The sequence below is a fragment of the Xenopus laevis genome, chromosome 7L (genome assembly GCF_017654675.1).
Source record: "Xenopus laevis strain J_2021 chromosome 7L, Xenopus_laevis_v10.1, whole genome shotgun sequence".
Taxonomy (NCBI): Eukaryota; Metazoa; Chordata; class Amphibia; order Anura; family Pipidae; genus Xenopus; species Xenopus laevis.
Window position 1 is genome coordinate 87,412,493 of NC_054383.1, and position 19,608 is coordinate 87,432,100.

The following is a 19,608-nucleotide window of genomic DNA, read 5'->3' on the forward strand; positions in this document are numbered from 1 at the left end:
ATTGGTCGGGGATCCCTGTCTTAGATGCTCCACAAGGAGACATGCGTTGATTTGATTAACAAACTTTGTGAGTGCAAGGTAAGGGAATTTCACATCCATTACGCTAGAAAATCCAGGCCACCTAAAAGTTTTAGGCCACCACCACATGCAATTTTTTCCATGAATTACTTTTATGTTAGTCGATGGTAGTGATTCTGCAGGACTTACACCTTCATCCTAATATCCAAGTATTTCAAATTTTTGCAATACGCAAATTGTTTGAATGTTTAAAGTTTAAATCCTACCAATTACAGACCGAACATGAATATTCGCTTTGACTAACTGATAGAAGGCTTCAGGGCAGTTGCTCATGGGCAGTTCCCTATATTATGTTGCCTGTGTAAATTCCAACTCTTTGGAATTGCTTTCTCAATTGACTTGAATGGTAATCGTCTAGACTACATTTTTAAACAGTTTTGCATATTGCAATAATTGGAAATACTTAAGATGAAGAAATACATGGCCAATGTGATCCCTATCTGATGGGATTCTATAACCTGATGATTTTTCAGTCGGGATGATTTTTCAGTCATTGGAAACATCCAATACATGGAACATTTTGCTGCTAATTCAGCCTGGAATAGACAAGTTAGCAGCTTATATCAGCCAGTGTAAGGCCGGTGTTACACTAAGATGATTTTAATATCATAAAATATCATAAAAGGCTCAGTCACTTCATATTTAGTTGCATTTTTATATGATTTTGCATATTGTATTGCATCTCATTAATGTGCTTATAGATAGATAGATAGATAGATAGATAGATAGATAGATAGATAGATAGATAGATAGATGGATAGATTGATAATAGATAGATAGATAGATAGATAGATAGATAGATAGATAGATAGATAGATAGATAGATAGGGTTAAGCATTACATTAAATCTTTAGTCCCCTGGAGATCTTTAAATACAATGTTTAATATTCCCCAGGCACAAATGACTCTTCTAAATAGAGAAAGAAGCATTTACAAGCATAACATGCTTCAAGGAGGACAGAGAAGCAAAACCCTTTCGATAAAGGAATCATTCTGATTGAATGGCACAGAGAGGATTAAATGCTGTGTATAAATACACTTTACTATCACAGTAGGCTGTGCGTTAAGAGGAAGCGACTGGAATATTTTTTTTTATGGTGATGCAGATCAAGTGAAAAGACAGAGAATAAATAAAAAGGAAAGATAATTATTTGATGGAGTTCTTTTCGGATGTGCCCCAGCAGGGAAGGGACTGGATGCTTAGTACCGCAGACTGCCAAAGCATTAAAAGAAGCTGTAAATTGTCACAAGAGAAAATTGAAGCCAAGAGATTGAAGAGATTCAGGCACAAGTCATGTTATTTCCATTTGACTACGCATTTCGCAGAGATTTTTTTTACATACTAAAGAAATCACTGCAGTGTGAAATGTAACAGTATTTCACAAAGATATCCAATTTCTTTCTTTATGTGGCGGCTGCCCAGGTCCACTGTCGAATAATTGGACTATTTGTAGAGAAGGATGAAAGATCAGAGCTTACTGCATGTAAAGAAGACCTTAAAAATGATTGCAAGATGTGCTCGTATTATTTCTCTATTATCTGAGTGTCAAGTGACTGTTTCAGTCAGACTATTCTGTAAATAAAGCTCCCACTAACTATAGCTATGGCCAATAAACATCCTCCTTAATTTATGTTAAATCTCCATAAACCCATATATATATAAAATAAAATATGCCTGAGTAAATTCTACTTTTTTGCAGTTTAACAACATTGTAATAATCTTTTCCCTGATACCAAGTTTAAGCTAGTGATCCTTAAAACTCTAAGATTTATTTTCCATTAAAGCTAGGCATACACAATAGAATCCACTTCTTTGATGAGGTTACCAGCCAAGAAAATCTTCGTACATTTTGGCCTTTAAGATTTGGGCCATGCACAGAGCCCTGCAGTAGGGTAGGATCACAAAACTTAATGTAAAACAAGCAGCACTTAACCATTTATGGGAGGACACAGAACTGACTGTAACATTCTGCCTGCCTGTGCTTTGTGCAAAAAGTTTGGGTCCTTCAAAAAAAACAAATCTATCAGCTCTTAGTTTCATTCTTAAATCTACTGTCCTCCAAGTTTAAAGCAGAATGCCCTATTCTCAAATCTCTCTGGTCACATATCTCATAATTATAGATGTGAAAATGCAACTATATCAGTTACTGAAGTTTATCAGAGTACAATCACATGGTTGGGGACACCTAGGAAATGGACATCATGTCTAGCCCCATGACAAATTTAAAAATTAAGTATTAAGCACTTTTAAAAAACATATTTCACTGTAGAAGTCTACTGGAAAAAGCAGTACTAACTGATGCATTTTGGAAAAAAACATGTTTTTCTGGGACAGTATCTCTTTAAGGGGTAAATTGTGGTCATCTTACAGTTGTCTGGTGGGTCCTTCTATAAGTTCCTTTTTGATAAGTATGTTCAAGATAATGAATGTGGTGTTACTAGAGAATACTTTGCATGAATTTTGCCAAGGACAACTCCCATTGCTTTCTATATTAACTCACAAGCTAAGAGATGCCGACATTTTACATTCAAGTTTTTCGATGTTTTTGATGTTTAATGAATACCAGACAGTTGAGTTTCTGAAAATTTAATTTGAATTTGTGAGTTTATTTTGCAATACAAATCTAATCATGGCAAAATTAGAATTCGAATGTTGATAAATCACCTCTAAATGTAGTATTTGGTTAAAACGGTCTTTGTGCTTCAGGGGGATAATTAATTATTTGTTTAAAGATTAAAATCTAGGGAGAGTTTTCACACAGAAAGAGGAGGTAGGAAGTTAATTAATAATAGTAATTAATAGTAGGGCATAGCAGAGATGAAATGTAAGATATAATAATTACTGATCAAATATAAAGTCATGCAAATGACTTTTTGAAGGATCCATTACTTAATTATTAATTAATCCATTGTAATCCATTAAAAAGACATGGATGGTAAAGCAGCAGAATCAATCATATAATTATAATTTTTGTTAACTATAATACTATAACTTATTCTAACTTCTTCAATAAACGAATGTGTATTATTTTTGTATAGCTTAAAAACAATTTCTAACATTTGCCACCCCTTAGTTTTCAAGGTTTGTATGGGAGCAACAAAGAAAGTCTCATTTACTATCTCTGCTTCTGGTGTACGAGTGAGCAGGGGTGGGATCTGCTAGCTCCTCCAGGGCCCAAGCCCAACTACCCACCTACCCCTTCATGGCCAACCACACACCGAGCTTGTGCCTCTGGACATTTGCAGGTATACTTCTGGTGTAGGCTGCAGTCGTGTAGTTATGTCACTAATCCCTGCCCATAATGCAGATCACTAAATAGATGCATATTCAAGCATATCATTTATAATTGTACTTGCCCTAGCCACTTGCATCTACCACCAATGCACCCACCCAGGCTGCTCTGATGAATTACACGCATTGAGGCAAATGAACCCTGGAGTTACCTCCAGCTTGTATGGGGCAGTAGTTCCAGGGTTCCACCAGCAGGTTGCAGCAATAGCCTTTACTCATTTGTGCCAAGTGAATTGAATGCTTTGCACTTATTAACATTGTGTGCAGTGGCACACCAGATCACTTTGATACCACTTGCACGTGAGTTGCAAAATACGCATGCTAAATAATGCATGGATTGGTGCATCACATGAATGTGGCAGGGGATACAACTTAGCATGAGTCCACTTTTATGCTATTTATGATGAAATTCTGCAGAAAACTCTGCATTTTGGCTAATAAATATATGGGCTAATGCAATAAAAGTCACATAGAGCAGAATAATTTGCACAATTAAGAATAAAAATTATCATTTCGCAATGTAATACTCTTCCTTAAACTGTTATTGCATTGCGAATCTTAATTGCGCATTGCAAATTTTAATTGCGCATTGCCCACCTTTAAGACGTGCTTGAAGGTGTCGTAATCTTTTGGAACAACTTTTTCAGTAAGAAGTTTTATTACATTCACTACGCCTAACCCGAAACGATAACATTTGCAAACCTTCTTCCCCTGAAGTGATTGCTAAACAGTTTCCGGATTCGCAAAAGCTATATTAAATTCGCATAAAAGGCAAATTTGTTTGCACACAGGCATAACTATTTGCATTGCGAATATTTTTTCCGTTACTGACTTTTATTACATTCTGCCAATAGTGGTTTGTGATCACAAATTGCACTCTGCATTATGCTCTGTGATTGTAAATGAGCCTAAGACTGAGGGCACACAGAGCGTTTGCTCCACTGCTCTAAGCCTGCAGGGTTTTCTTTGCAGGCTGAGATAAGCATATCCACTTCATTGCCCAGTTCCATTTTCTGCACTTAAGATACAGCTTCCACATACGTGCCAGAACCTAGAACAACTGTTGGCCCAAAAATGCTGCTTTCATGTTTTAGGATTATCTCCCATCCTGCTCTTCTTCTCTCAGTGGAGCTAAGTGATTATACCTGTGTTTATGTGTTTAGGAGTGTTATGGTAAAAGTTTTACTTCATCTTTGTGCATTTACATCATTAAAACCCTTTACAGTATTAAGACAAAAAGGACAACTAAGATAACCATGTAAGACCAAATATTGGCTGATTTGCAGACCAAATAACGGAGTAAGTTGGTAATTGTATGCATCCAGAGATGGCAGCATTCTAAGAACATGCCAGCAGGTGTTCTTTAACCTTTCACCATGCAAATGAACTAAAAAGAAAGCGTATAAGGATACTTTTTAACCTGCTTCACAGGCTCAAAGAGGTTTGACTTACATCAGATAGGATCTATAAATGTCCTGGCCCTATTAGGAACTGTGGACCATGGGAATTTAGGTTTTAGCAAGCTTTTTTTCTTTTGTTCCCTTGGCTCCATTCTTCTTTGACAGGTCCCTTTCTGCCCTTCCGTTGGTTCCATGTGGCTTTGCGTTCCACTATTAGTTCTGTATCTTCTGTGACCTCAGGAGGCCAAATGGCTTTAGACAGAAAAAAAGAAGCTGTTGGGAAGGACATAGCCAAGATTGATGAAACTTTACCTTGTTTAATGTCTTTGTTTCCTGCCTCACCCATTTGTGCTGTCATCACAAATACAATAATGCCTGATTTCCACAGCATTGCCTATTAAAGGTTAACCAATTAGACCAAAGCTTGAGGAAAAACAGGGCTCCGATCTTTTGGTAGCATTTTAGCAAACAGATATGATATAAACCGAAAATCTATATCTATATCTAACTATATTTAATACACATTGGTGTGCTAGAATGTTAAAACAACCGGCATGAAATAAATAAATAAATAAATAACGATTGAGTATATAAGCAAACACAAACAAAAAGATGACTTTAAAGAGACAACAATTACATGAATAGGTTAGTTTTAAAAATTGATCTGTTTCACAATATGGATTTTTTAGTACAGCATTATAGAAAAAACATGGATCACACAAAGTTACTATGTAAAACTTTTAAAATTTGATTTGCCCGGCTTTCTTATTCTGTCGGATATATGTTTATATGTATTCAATATTTAGTATAGATTGTATAATCAAGCAATCAAGGTTTCAAGCAAAATCACCACTTTGAGAGCGATCCCTACAAATATGAAGATTTTCCTGCAGAGGGAGCTATTGATTTCATAGAATTATAGAATTCAAACATGCTGCACAATAGATAACCACTACAACATCTTGGTTGTCAGGACTCTTGCATTGGCATCTTTTATTGATAAAACCTTTAATGTTATTACTTATTATGATTATGACTATATTGTTTTTTAAAAAAAATGCCAGGGTTTTTCGGCAGGCCCGTGCCACACAGAAGAAGCAGGATACAACAATGCAGTGAAACAAATTAAATATATAAGAGATTGTAAATTCTTGCAAGCAGGGCCCTCTGATCCTATTGATATTCAGTAATCCTTGTTTGTTATACTGTAAATGAAAATGATGAATTATTAATGAGCATGTTGTTACTTGCTGGTGCTATATAAATAAATGACAGTGATGATTTAACTGAAAATTCTTTGGAGCCGGCACTCAATAAAGGCAATCTTCCACCTGGCAGTTGAATCAAAGTGAAATAGTTTATTGTGTCCACTGCCTTACGCGTTTTGTGTTACAAACACTTAGTCATAGGCAGTGATTATATCCTAACTTATATACTAACTTAGTCCCTTTGTAAAATGTATAATGAAGCAATATAATTCTTAATGAATCAGATGAAAATTGAGCATAGGACTAGCCAGATATGGGATGACTTTGACGTAGTTGGCCAGCTTAAATATATTGCAATATATGGACAAAAATCCCTGTTTTGTTTAAAGGGTAAGGCATTTTTCAGTAGCAGTATGCACAAAATGTCTCTGTCTTAAATATATTGTTAATAGGTTGAGTGCAGAGGACTCTTGTATTTGTCTATATGTATTTTGTGGTCACAGCCTCATTGCATCCCACCTAATGGCTTTAAAAATTAGTGGTGAGCACAACTTTCCCTTGTTTGTTATAGTTATACAGGAGCAGTGACCAGCTCCATGTTGTAGCTCCCACCATTCCCAGCTATAGTCAGGTGATCCCACTGGTGTCTAATAAAAGGGCAGCCAAGTTTGGGAGTTTTACTTTGAAAGCAGCTAGTAAGTTGCAGGTAAAACTTAGTCCCTTTGTAAAATGTATAATAAAGCAATAGAATTCTTATGCAAAAAATGTGTCTGTCTTAAATATATTGAAAATGGGTTGAATGCAGAGGACCTCTTGTATTTGTATAAATATATATATATAATCAAACAGAATGGAATGCAGGGATTGACAGCACTCTGACGAAGGCTCCTGTGCAAGCCGAAATGTTGGATCACCAATAAATCTCCACTTTCATTGGAACTATTGACTTGATGTATTTCCTCGGAGTGCTGTCAATCCCTGCATTTTGTGTGTATATATATATATATATATATATATATATATATATATATATATATATATATATATATATATATATATATATATATACTGTAGCTACTTATGTTCACTGTGCTGTTCTGCAAAACTATGTATATAGGAAATACAAAGTACAGTTTCATTAAAATAACAGTGACATAAAGACAAGAGGAAGGAGATCCCTGTCCTGTAGTCAAGAGAACTATATTATCAGGAAGGATTTATAATCAGAAAGGATTTCTCTCAGCTCCAAAAAATATAGGTTGTCTCTTGCAATATTGGGGAGTGTCCAATGTCCAATGTCCAACTGGAGACCTGAGGACCACAAGCAACACTCTGACTCTCTTACCCATGGGCGACAACTCCTGCTCCAGCAGACTTCTGCACTGAAATCCAAAAGAGCAAACTGATTTTTTATATTTAATTTTGAAATCTGACATGGGTTTAGCAATATTGTCAGTTTCCCAGGTGCCTCCAGTCATGTGACTCACTCTTTACTGCTGTACTGCAAGTTGGAGTGATATCAGCCTCTCCCATCCCCCCCCTGCAGCCCATAAGCAGAACAATGGGAAGGTAACCAGTTACCAGCTGGCAGCTCCCTAACACAAGATAACAGCTCTCTGATAGATATGAGAACAGCACTCAATAGTAAAAATGCATGTACCACTGCGACTAGTGATGGGCGAATTTGCACCGTTTCGCTTCGCCGAAAAATTCGCGAATTTCGCGCGAAATTCGCGAAACGGCGAAAAATTCGCGAAACGGCGCCGGCGTCTCGTTTTTGACGCCGGCGCCCGTTTTTGACGCCGGCGCCCGTTTTTTCGACGCCGGCGCCCGTTTTTGGCGCCGGCGTCCGTTTTTCGAAAAAAAAATTTTGACGCCGGCGAATTTTTTGACGCGAATTTTCGCGGACGATTTGCGAATTTATTCGCTGGCGGCGAAACGCGCAAATTCGCCGCGAATTCGCGCCTGGCGAATAAATTCGCCCATCACTAACTGCGACTCCTTCAGTTACTTTGAGAAATTGAGAAACAATAGCCTGTCAGAAAGCAGTTCTATAGTGCAGCACTGGCTCTTTCTGAAAGCACATGACCAGGCAAAATGACCTGAGATGGCTGCCTACTACAATATTACAACTTGAAAAAAAATACACTTATTGGATTAGGAATTAAATTTTACATGGTAGAGTGAATTATTTGCGATTTAAACAGTGTAATTTAAAAATAAAAAACGAAACCTAAAAAACCATGAAAGAATCACTTTAAGTGCTAAGCATTATAGAATCCATGATGTACAATAGTGCCAACACTGTAGATTCTGTTTCAGGACTTCCCTCTTTTCAAGGTGCCTATCCAAAAAAAATCCAGAGAAACTAAATGGAGTTTGGGTCATATCAAATGTTACTATTTTATCAAATAAATCTAAAAAAATGAATAAATGTTTAAAAAAAGATAAGTAAAGTCTCCACCGGTCCACCAGCCTTGCCCATCTGTCAGTTTGCCAACACGGTATGCAAAAATAACTTCATTTGTTTGCTGACCCCTAAGGCAGGATCAGACATAGTGCTCCAGTTAATGTCTTGGTAAATAGTAAATGTGTTACCTTGAAGGAATTCCAGGTCATACCACGAGGTAAGGGAAAATACAGTATGTATAAGCAGGTAACCGTACATAGTCTGCCAGCAATCAATGCAGAGAGATCAAGACTTGAAGAATTTCTCAGTGTGTTGTTTTTTTTTATTTGTGTTTGCCTCAAGCCAGTCCAGAACATGATGTAGATTTGTACTTTTAACAGCTTCACTTACTATATAACTATATTTAACTATGTTGTTGCTAAGTGATTCACCATTAAATCAACCTTATTTTTTTTTTTAAAAAAATGTGAGGACTTTATTCCATCTTGATTATTAACAGGCCATGCTATTATTCAACTTATCCCACTCACTGGGATTTGGGGGTTCTGTAAATTTAAAATATGGATGACTTGTAACCACCTTTCTTATTCATTAAAGCGATTCTGTCATGATTTTTATGGTGTAGTTCTTATTTCTAAATTACACTGCAAATAATTCACTTTACTATTTAAGATGTAATTCCTAACCCAACAAGTGTATTTTTTTAGTTGTAATATTGGTGTGTAGGCAGCCATCTCAGGTCATTTTGCCTGATCATGTGCTTTCAGAAAGAGCCAGCACTTCAGGATGGAACTGCTTTCGGGCAGGCTGTTGTTTCTCCTACTCAATGTAACTGAATGTGTCCAATAGGGACCTGGATTTTTCTACTAAGTGCTGTTCTTACAGTATATCTAACAGGCAGCTGTTATCTTGTGTTAGGGAACTGTTAACTGGTTACCTTCCCATTGTTCTGCTGATGGGCTGCAGGAAGGGAGAAGGGAGGGTTTTGATATCACTGCAACTTGCAATGCAGCAGTAAAGAGTGACGAAAGTTTCTCAGAGCACAAGTCACATGACTGGGCGCACCTGGGTAACTGACAATATGTTTAGCCCTATGTCAGATCTAAAAATTGAATATAAAAAAAAAATCTGTTTGCAGTTTTGAAATATGGATTTCAGTGCAGAAGTCCACTGGAGCAGCACTATTAACTGATGCATTTTGGAAAAAAACATGTTTTCCCATGACAGTATACCTTTAAAGGGTTCACCTTTGCGTTATGTAATGTTGTCTGAGACAATTTGAAATTGGTTTTCATTTTGCATTATTTGTGGTTTTTGAGTTATTCAGCTTTTTATTGAGCAGCTCTCCAGTTTGGAATTTGAGCAATTTGGTTGCTATGGTTCCAATTACCCTAGCAACCATACACTGATTTAATCAAGACTGATATTTAAATAGGAGAGATCCTGAATCGAAAGATGAAAGCTGGAAATTGTCAAAAGACAAAAAGGGGCAAATAATTAAGAAATTATAAAAACAAAGTTGAAAAAGTTGCTTAACCATTCTATACATACTAAGAGTTACCTTAAAGGCAAACCATCCCTTTAAGTGTATTTTCATAAAGATGTAACTAAAGATGTATTCTACACACATAACGAACATTAGACTGTGCAGATTATAGATTCACTCTGCTATACACTGCCCTGCAAAATATCCAGTTTACTTCTGGAGCCATATAAATTTCACACCCCGCTCTTTGCTGCACACTCATCCGCTGTACATGTGTTTAAAGATGCAGCACTACTCTGCATGTTACAGACGCCCACCCGTCCCTTCTATGGCAGGCACACACCTGCATGCATTGCAGTTATCCGTGGATCTATATCTGGCATTTTACTGCTTCATTTCTACAGCTAACTGAACTAATTAGCAGCATCATGTCATGGACTGAAAGTTTAAAAAGACTCTAATTTAATAGCAATTTTGCACAAATTCCTAAAGCCTCAAGAGATACTATTTGTGGCAAAACTGACACAAGGTCGCCTTAGGGCTGTTGTGTGCTTCTTATATGTCACATATGGTTATAATGACAATTATTAAGCATGTGCTGGGTCATGAATAGGTTAAAGGGTTAACTATATAGCCACAAGGCATTTATCCAATGAAAAAGAAAAAAAATCTGTTTTCTCCTAGGCTCCCACCCAGTGTACCACATCTGTTCACATACAGCTTTATACACAGTGTTGGAGAATTCAATTAATTAAAATAAATAGCCGGTAACTTAGTTAAGACACATGATGGGCACAAAGAGATTTTGTTCTTTTGGGCTGAGTCCCAATATATCTCTTGTGCTTTACCTGAGTTGGTTGTTCACGAGAATGTAAAATAAACCTATGTAAGCCAAAGTGTAGAGACTTCCTTCCTGACCTTTACTTACCCAGAAATAGACAAAAGATAAGGCACTGAGCCCACCCAGCTTGACCACTCTGCTTCCTGGCCCGAAAGCAACTATTTTGTATTCTAGTCTATCTTCCCTTGGCAGGAATGCTGGAGGCTCATTGTCATAATCAGAACTTGACACCTTGTCTATATGAAGTTGCTTGTGCATTTCATCAACATGAATGCCAGTTGTGAAATTCTAGACAATCTTGAATGGTATTGCTTTGTTTTGTAATGTTTATGTTTTTTTTTACATATCTTGGTGTGGGGCAGCCATAATGATCAGGGCCACTTTGTCCAACCAGAGGTCTGGGAGCTTGTTGGATGTCCATCACCCACACCCATCCTTTAAAAAAATAGCACAAGAATGGGGTAATGGAGAGTTATGACATATAAAGAACATATATAAATATAATGAAATTGGTGTGTAAGTCACATTGCCTGATAATTTGTCTCCCTAACCTCTTGGGTGATTCCTTAAACTACATGTGCAGTTTTAAAAACTACATTTGGAAAACATTCTGTATCCATTTTTCACATTCTATGTATTTTACATTTTAGAAGTACATAAATACATATGCAGAGTAACAGGTATTCCTGCACTTTTACAGTTTTTGTGTCAGACTTGTTAAGCAATGTATGGAAACGGTATGTTGCAAAAGTCAGATAAATGATGCACTTTTCTATATAGCATATATATTAATGCAGAACATTCACATAATGACTAGACCCACTCCCCCGATCAGCCACCCCTTGAAGAAAAGATTACCAGAGCAAGTTGTGATGCAGCGTGACGGCATGAGAGTGACGCATGGGGCAATTTGTATGTATTAACTTAATTTTGGGGTCTCTAAGCACCAAATACCTTGGTGATCCTGTGCACAATGGGCATCAAACTGTTCAGTGGACCCCTGGAATTCATATTTAGGATGTTTTTACCTTATGCTATTGTCACTGGGGCCTATCAGCTCCCAGAGGGGGAAGTCCGGACCTAGGAGGAAGCTTCTGGTAAAAGTCCAAGTTCACAGTACAGATCAAGAATAAGCGTAGTCAGGATATAGGCAATAGTTCAAAAGACTGGTGGCAATAATCAAAGTCCAAAGTCCAGACAAGGGTGACCTTTGGATGCCATTGTCCACGTGGCGGCCATGGGCGCCGCCATCTTCGACGCGTTGCCGAAGAAGAGCGGAGCGCCGTTGGCCGCTCCTGACAGCTATGTGGGAGATAACATGTTAGAAAGTAGAAACTTTGAGGTGATTTTCTGGTATTTCATCAAACCGTTAATTTTGGGAAAGCATTGTGACTCAGTAGTTTGGAGTAGAAAGACATGGTTACCCATTTTGGATTCGCCTCAATATATGGCATTCATATTTAGGATGTTTTTTCATACATTTTTATAAAAACGGCTACGTTCAGAATACGTTGATGTTTGGTAATTAGGAGTAGAAAGACACGATTACCCATTTTGGTACTTTTCAAAAATATATGGTTTTCTTGGGTAAACCTACTGTTCCTGGATTTGGGCTTTGGAATCTAAAATATGCCGTATTCTGGAGTAGTGCTTTGAAAATTTGGAAATTTATTATTGGGAGTTTTTGATCTATGGAAGTCAGAAATCTCCATAAAACTATACATATCTGATATTGGCATGTTCAAGAGACATGAGGCTTTCCAAATTAGTTTTTTAAACAGGAAGATAGGCCCAAGGTTTGATTGTGTCCACAGATCCCAGCCGGCTCCCACTTGTATCCCTTCAAGTCCAAAAATTCTGTTGCTAAAATAAAAGAGCCAGCGCCAGAGGCACGGGAGACAGACAAACAGGCAAATAGGGTAATATAGTTTTGCAATGTTGCCACCTCTTGTGTAGGGAACAGATCGTTTGTTACACCATATATGTGTGACCTTCCTTTACTGTCAAACTCCACCAAAAAAAGGGGAAACAAAACAACACACGGGAAAAATCCAAAAGGTTTAAAATTCTGGGGTATAGAACAGATAAAAAGAGGATGGAGAGGAGGTGATCTAGTGAGAAAGACGTTGCAGATAGAAAGTAGATGGATATATCAAATGGAAACATCAGTACCAAGTGGTCTGAATGTAGACATAAATTTGAGAGCGTTTTTGTAGGTAATGCAATGTCTAAATGTATAGTGCTAAATAATATCATTCACCCAGTTTCGAGGAGTGGGCACGAAAGTGTAAAGAGTTAATGAATGAAAAAATTCTAAAATAACACTGCTGTTTAATATCCCTCTTTATTTTATTTCAGGTGCATCCATCTAGAGAGAGATATATACAATTATATATTAATTTTTTTAAAAAAATTTTTGAGTTTTTTCGAGTATTTTTTTATTTGTAATTCATATTCACATTTTTTATTTACCTTCCCCCTTTTTTGATAGGAGTGGTTTTTGTTAAATATCATAAACAAATTGTATAATGATGTATTTTCGAAAAAGTTCTGTATTTGTTTTAATCCCCTCCAATTGGAAGCCCCGTCAAAATAGCTATAAAGAGATCGTTCTGTTTCCAACTACGCGTCCCTATGGCAACGAAAGTCCTAACGATCAGAAAGCGACGCGTTCCTATAGCAACGAACGAACGTGGGGGAAAGCGTCAAGAGACGCAAGGAGAGACGGAATAAAAGATCAACGCATGCGCAGCTGAAATTAAGCCTCTGAGGAAGTCGCAAGACGAAACGTGTAAGGCAGGTGACGTAACTGGTAGGCGCCGAGTATTGCACACAAGGAACGAACGCAAACAACCATCACACACAAGGAACGAACGCAAACATTCTTATATTCGTTTTCCCAAGCCTGATCATCTTGGGACTTGTTGCTGTGGACTGGTGCAATCAGAGGGGCCTCCAGTTGGACGGTGCATAGATATGCTCTATTTTAACCATTGCCATGTGAGTGCATTTTAAACTTTGTTTTATAAATATTATAAAGATTTTTACACTATTTGCTGCTACATGTTGATTTACAGTCTACACGAAGGGAAGCGCTTCAGAATTTACGTGCAAGTTGATATTACCTGTTTGTGAGTACCCATCTAAACAAGCTCTTGAGGAGAGTCTTTTTAACCCTTTTTTTGGTGGAGGTTGACAGTAAAGGAAGGTCACACATATATGGTGTAACAAACGATCTGTTCCCTACACAAGAGGTGGCAACATTGCAAAACTATATTACCCTATTTGCCTGTTTGTCTGTCTCCCGTGCCTCTGGCGCTGGCTCTTTTATTTTAGCAACAGAATTTCCAAATTAGTTGAATTATTGTGCATCAAATAAAATATTTTTTTTCTGGTAAAACTTGCTATACTGTATCATGAAAAATACATTTTTTGGATTTCCCTTTGGTAATTAGAACTCTATAAATCTTGCTCTAGAATTTTAAATACACAAAAAGTCCTAAACTAAAAATCCCCTCAGGAAATGCAGTGTAAATGAAATGGAAACTTCTTCTGGCACTTAAAGAGTTAGTATTAGAATTTCGATATTGCTGTTTTTCACCATAGTGGTTTTCATTTCTAAACTGACACTAAAGTTGCCATGTCTTTTTAAGATAAATTTTAATGTTCTGAAGAGCAGATCTATTTACTTTATTACACTTATTTTACTACCAGTATTTTTTTCTAATTGTATTTATTTATTCTGGTGTCAGGGTTAGCATACAAAGTTTTTGAGTGAAGCCTGAACGTGCATCATACAACGTGTTCGAAGGGCACATTGACATATATTAGAGGCACAGTCTTCCATAATGTCTTGGAACAGCACAATCATCAATTTATAAATTTCTATTCATTTCACAATATACTGAAATGAGGGATTAATATTGGCATACAATTGTATGGAGCACGGAAACATTATTTTTGTGTTTGTGTACATGCACACAGAGCGCTACCTAATTTTCACTTGTCCCCCCTCATTGTTTTTATATAGTTTATTACTAATCCACAAATGCCTAAACTAAGGCCTACATAAAAGAGTGATGATAATATATATCTATAAAATAATATTTATAAATAGGGATGTAGCGAACGTCGGAAAAAAAGTTCGCGAACATATTCGCGAACTTGCGCAAAAACGCGAGCGGTTCGCGAACGGTTCGCGAACCCCATAGACTTCAATGGGAAGGCGAACTTTAACATCTAGAAAAGACATTTCTGGCCAGAAAAATGATTTTAAAGTTGTTTAAAGGGTGCAACGACCTGGACAGTGGCATGCCAGAGGGGGATCAAGGGCAAAAATGTATCTGAAAAATCTGCCTGTGTGTGCTTGGAAGAGATAGTGTAGGGGGAGAGCTGTTAGTGATTTCAGGGACAGATGATAGTAAGTTTGCTGGCTAGTAATCTGCTTGATACTGCTCTGTATTGGAGGGACAGAAGTCTGCAGGGATTTGAGGGACATTTTAGCTTAGGTAGCTTTGCTGGCTAGTAATCTACTGTTCTCTTTAAACAACTGCCATACGTTGACCTTGTAGGCATTGTTTGCCCAGTTTTTTTGGACGCAGCCACTGAAGCACAGTTGCCAGAAAAAATATGCCATATAAATGCTGAAAATAGTCATTTTTCGCCATTACGTAAAATATATTATGGCTGCTTGAAAAAAGTGACTCCGGTGTTTTTTCTGGAGACGGTAATATTATGGATATTTAGACAGAATGGGAACAAGGTCACACAGCTCGATGGCGGGTTGAAGAAAACAGTGTGCAAATAATGCCTACAAGGCCAACGTATACACTACTACAGCGGTGGATACGGATTACGTAAAATATATGAATGCTGCTTGAAAAAAGTGACTCCGGTGTTTTTTCTGGAGACGGTAATATTATGGATATTTAGACAGAATGGGAACAAGGTCACACAGCTCGATGGCGGGTTGAAGAAAACAGTGTGCAAATAATGCCTACAAGGCCAACGTATACACTACTACAGCGGTGGATACGGATTACGTAAAATATATGAATGCTGCTTGAAAAAAGTGACTCCGGTGTTTTTTCTGGAGACGGTAATATTATGGATATTTAGACAGAATGGGAACAAGGTCACACAGCTCGATGGCGGGTTGAAGAAAACAGTGTGCAAATAATGCCTACAAGGCCAACGTATACACTACTACAGCGGTGGATACGGATTACGTAAAATATATTATGGCTGCTTGAAAAAAGTGACTCCGGTGTTTTTTCTGGAGACGGTAATATTATGGATATTTAGACAGAATGTGAACAAGGTCACACAGCTCGATGGCGGGTTGAAGAAAACAGTGTGCAAATAATGCCTACAGGGCAAATAATGCCTAAAAGGTCAACTTATACACTACTACAGCGGTAGTAAAATAAAAAAAAGTAAAATAAAAAAAAATGAATATTAAAAAAAAAAATTAAAGTTGGTGCTGCTGAACTACTAGGAGCAGCAGATTAGCACACCAGTCCCACTCCCCAACACTGCTAGACTAATAGCACTGGGCTCTTATAGTAGTAGTAGTAGTAGTAGTAGTAAAACAACAAAAAAATAAATAAAAGCAGTCCTTACAAGGACTACTGTTATTGCAGCAGTCAGCAGATGAGATCAGAAGCAGGACAGCTGCCCACTGCAGCTACATACAGAGCACTGCAGTAGAAGGTAGATTACTAGCCAGCAAAGCTACCTAAGCTTAAATGTCCCTCAAACCCCTGCAGACTTCTGTCCCTCCAATAACAGAGCAGTATCAAAACGATTACTAGCCAGCAAACTTTCAACTGTCCCTGAAATCACTAACAGGCAGCAGCTCTCTCCCTACACTATCTCTTCAGCACACACAGGCAGAGTGAAAAAACGCTGCAGGGCTTCGGTTTTTATAGGGAAGGGGAGTGGTCCAGGGGAGAGCTTCCTGATTGGCTGCCATGTACCTGCTGGTCTGGGGTGAGAGGGCAAAAAAAAGCGCCAACAATGGCGAACCCAAAATGGCGAACGTCGCGCGACGTTCGCGAACTTCCGGCGAGCGCGAACACCCGATGTTCGCGCGAACAAGTTCGCCGGCGAACAGTTCGCGACATCTCTATTTATAAATATATTTATTTTAACAGCATTTCCTAAGCTAGATACAACAATTACACCTAAGTTGTCCTGTTACAATTGTCATTTTTCTTAAAGAAGTCTGTATTTGATTCCTTCTTAACACAACTTAGTGGCTCTCCCAGTTCTTTTTATGGCTGTCACTGCTATATTTTGGAAAAAAATAATGTTGGGGAGTCACTAATGTCTTTACAGTCCTCTCCCATCCCTGTTTGATAAATGACTGCCTGGCTGTGCGACTACTGAATAACAGAGCAGCTGCTCTGTCATTGCCCTCCCTGTGATTACTTCTTGCCAATGTTGGGGAGCGCTGGGGAATTTTGATGTTTGCATTTTTTTGCATTTAAATTGAATATATGCAGTATTGAGTCTTAACGCTTTTGTTCTCTGAGTCAAACAGGAGGCATGACAGAGATATTATACATGCATTTACATCTTATGCTGCTATTGCTCTCCTGCTACTTGATAGAATAATTACCACAGACACACTAACAATCTCTGTTGTTTCCAGCAGCACCTCCAACACCTACAACCCTCTTCCTGGTGATCACACAGTTAATTATATACTAACTTTATCACTAACCAGCCCTCATTTGTTGTAGAAACGGGTCAAAGACATATCTGCCCAGCCTATGGCTATAGCGCTACCACTATATTCAGCCAATACATTAGCAGCCCATTATTTATGAAATCAGATATTAGGAACCATATCAAACCTGTATTTATTGGTGACATCAAGCACATTCATCAAATTAAAGCAAACTGTCAATAATGAAACTGGTATGGGAAATGTTTCCATAAGTATTTGGGTTTGAGGTTTACCCTAATTGCCACTGTATTATGAAAGGAGAAAGTGCAGGAAATTAAGCGGTTTGAATAATGCAATTTGAAAAGCCACAAATTCAAGGAAAATCTTCATTTTTTTGTGCACAATTTCTTTTTTTTTTTTTTATCACCAATGCAGGATTATCCAGTGCCACTCCAACACTGAGTGCAGCAGAACTGTTGAAGCTGAGTCTTAGTTTCATTGGGGAAGGCTAACTTTTGCAGTGGATATTGTTTTGTTTAGGTACTTACCATTCCTGTGTCATCTCTAAAGATGGGCATACATGGTAAGAAATGATTATTTGGCAAAAGTACCTAAACTAGTGGATCATTACTTGATTTAGCCAACAACAGGACCTCCCAGGGGTACCATAAATGAGCTGATCAGCTTCAACACACAAGACAAAGTCTGTGTTTTCCCATGAGCTCAGAATTGTCTCTGCTTCCTTTCATTTACTTTACTTGCATCCACCTGTTAATGTAGATTTAAACGCATCAATTCCTATACACAACGAAATACATTAGGTAGAAGGAAGATAAACTCCAGCAGTGATTCAAACTGCAAAACTGGGGTTGTGGGCAGCACAACATGTTTGGGTCTAGGCCCAAAAGCAGCTCCATTGTGTAATTGTAGCTGTATGGGCTGTTGCGCCCACTGCCATTCCATCCAAAGCATCAAAATGAACTGAGTTTGTGCTTGTGCATGTTTGCAAATTAGATAGATAATACTTTTAAAGTGGAGCTTCTTGCACGTAACTACTGTGGGAAACTTTAAATTATGATCCGTAAATCCCCGGTTCCCCAGCATCAGTAGGCATCAACAGGCAGACTTGCAGGTGCATAATTCAGAGGAAGAGACATGAAGTGCCCAATGGCATTTAGAGCAAATATATGGAAGTGTGATGAACATGTTTGGATGCAAGTACCTTAACAAATGGCAACAACATGTGCAACATTAATGACCATTTTAGAGTGACCACACACACGGCTGCATTTGTAAATGACCATTTATGTGTTCTGTGCACACACTATACAGTGCTTTGCTAGCAGCTAAACTCTCCTTTAAATGCACTTACAATTGAGATTGAAAATCTGAAGAATTCAGACCGGGGAAACAATATGCTTTCAATGTGAAAACACACATCTACTCCAACACCAGCACCTTGTGGGCACTACGGGCACCGTCAAAAATTACTATAATTTATTTATAGAGTGCAGACATATTCCACAGTTCATTCACAGTGATTACACATCAGCCCTCCCCAGTGTAACTTACTATTTAAGGTCCATATCACATTCATACATATTAGGTCAATTGTATCAGGAGACAATTAACCTGCCTGTATGTTTTTAGTTTGTCTGAAGAAACCCACATGAGCCTGGGGAGAACATACAAACTCCTTGTAGTTCGAAGGCTGATCAAACCCAGGACCCCACAGCTGCATTGGAAGGTATGGTGCAAAGTGCAAAAAAAAACAGGCACTATCTAGGGATCACCAGTAGATAAAGGCTGAAATGGGGTCCTGTACTTATAGTCTGTCTTATGGCAAACTGTCATAGGGCTGGCCTGTGCTGGCCAAAGATGTCTTCTGCACCTCATACCAGATTTCTTTTATATGATTTTGTATTGCAGATATTATGCAGTAAATATTATTGGCCAGGACTAGTACATAGGCTCTCATATAGTGTCACATCAGTGTCTATTTTAATGCAAACATGCCAATAATTACTGTGCTGTTGTTGCTTGTACCATTGAGAATGATTAGGAATCAATCAAACAGCTGTGAGAAGACTCGTGTTTTATATTGGACTTTTTATTCCCAGCCTCTGTATATGCTGTACTTTTACAATGTTTGATGGCTACTGATATGCATGACCTTCGATCGTCACTACTGAGCAGCAATAATGAAAACTTCTGGAATAA

The 19,608-nt window shown here is 37.9% G+C and overlaps 1 long non-coding RNA gene across 1 annotated transcript in view; it reads right to left on the reverse strand.

The window, feature by feature from the left end:
* Positions 1-19,608, reverse strand: part of LOC121395556 — a 41,024-nt gene that overhangs the window by 13,074 nt on the left and 8,342 nt on the right. The window contains exon 2 of the long non-coding RNA XR_005962548.1: positions 4,823-5,043. This is a non-coding gene — a long non-coding RNA (uncharacterized LOC121395556). The remainder of the gene's footprint in view (positions 1-4,822; positions 5,044-19,608) is intronic.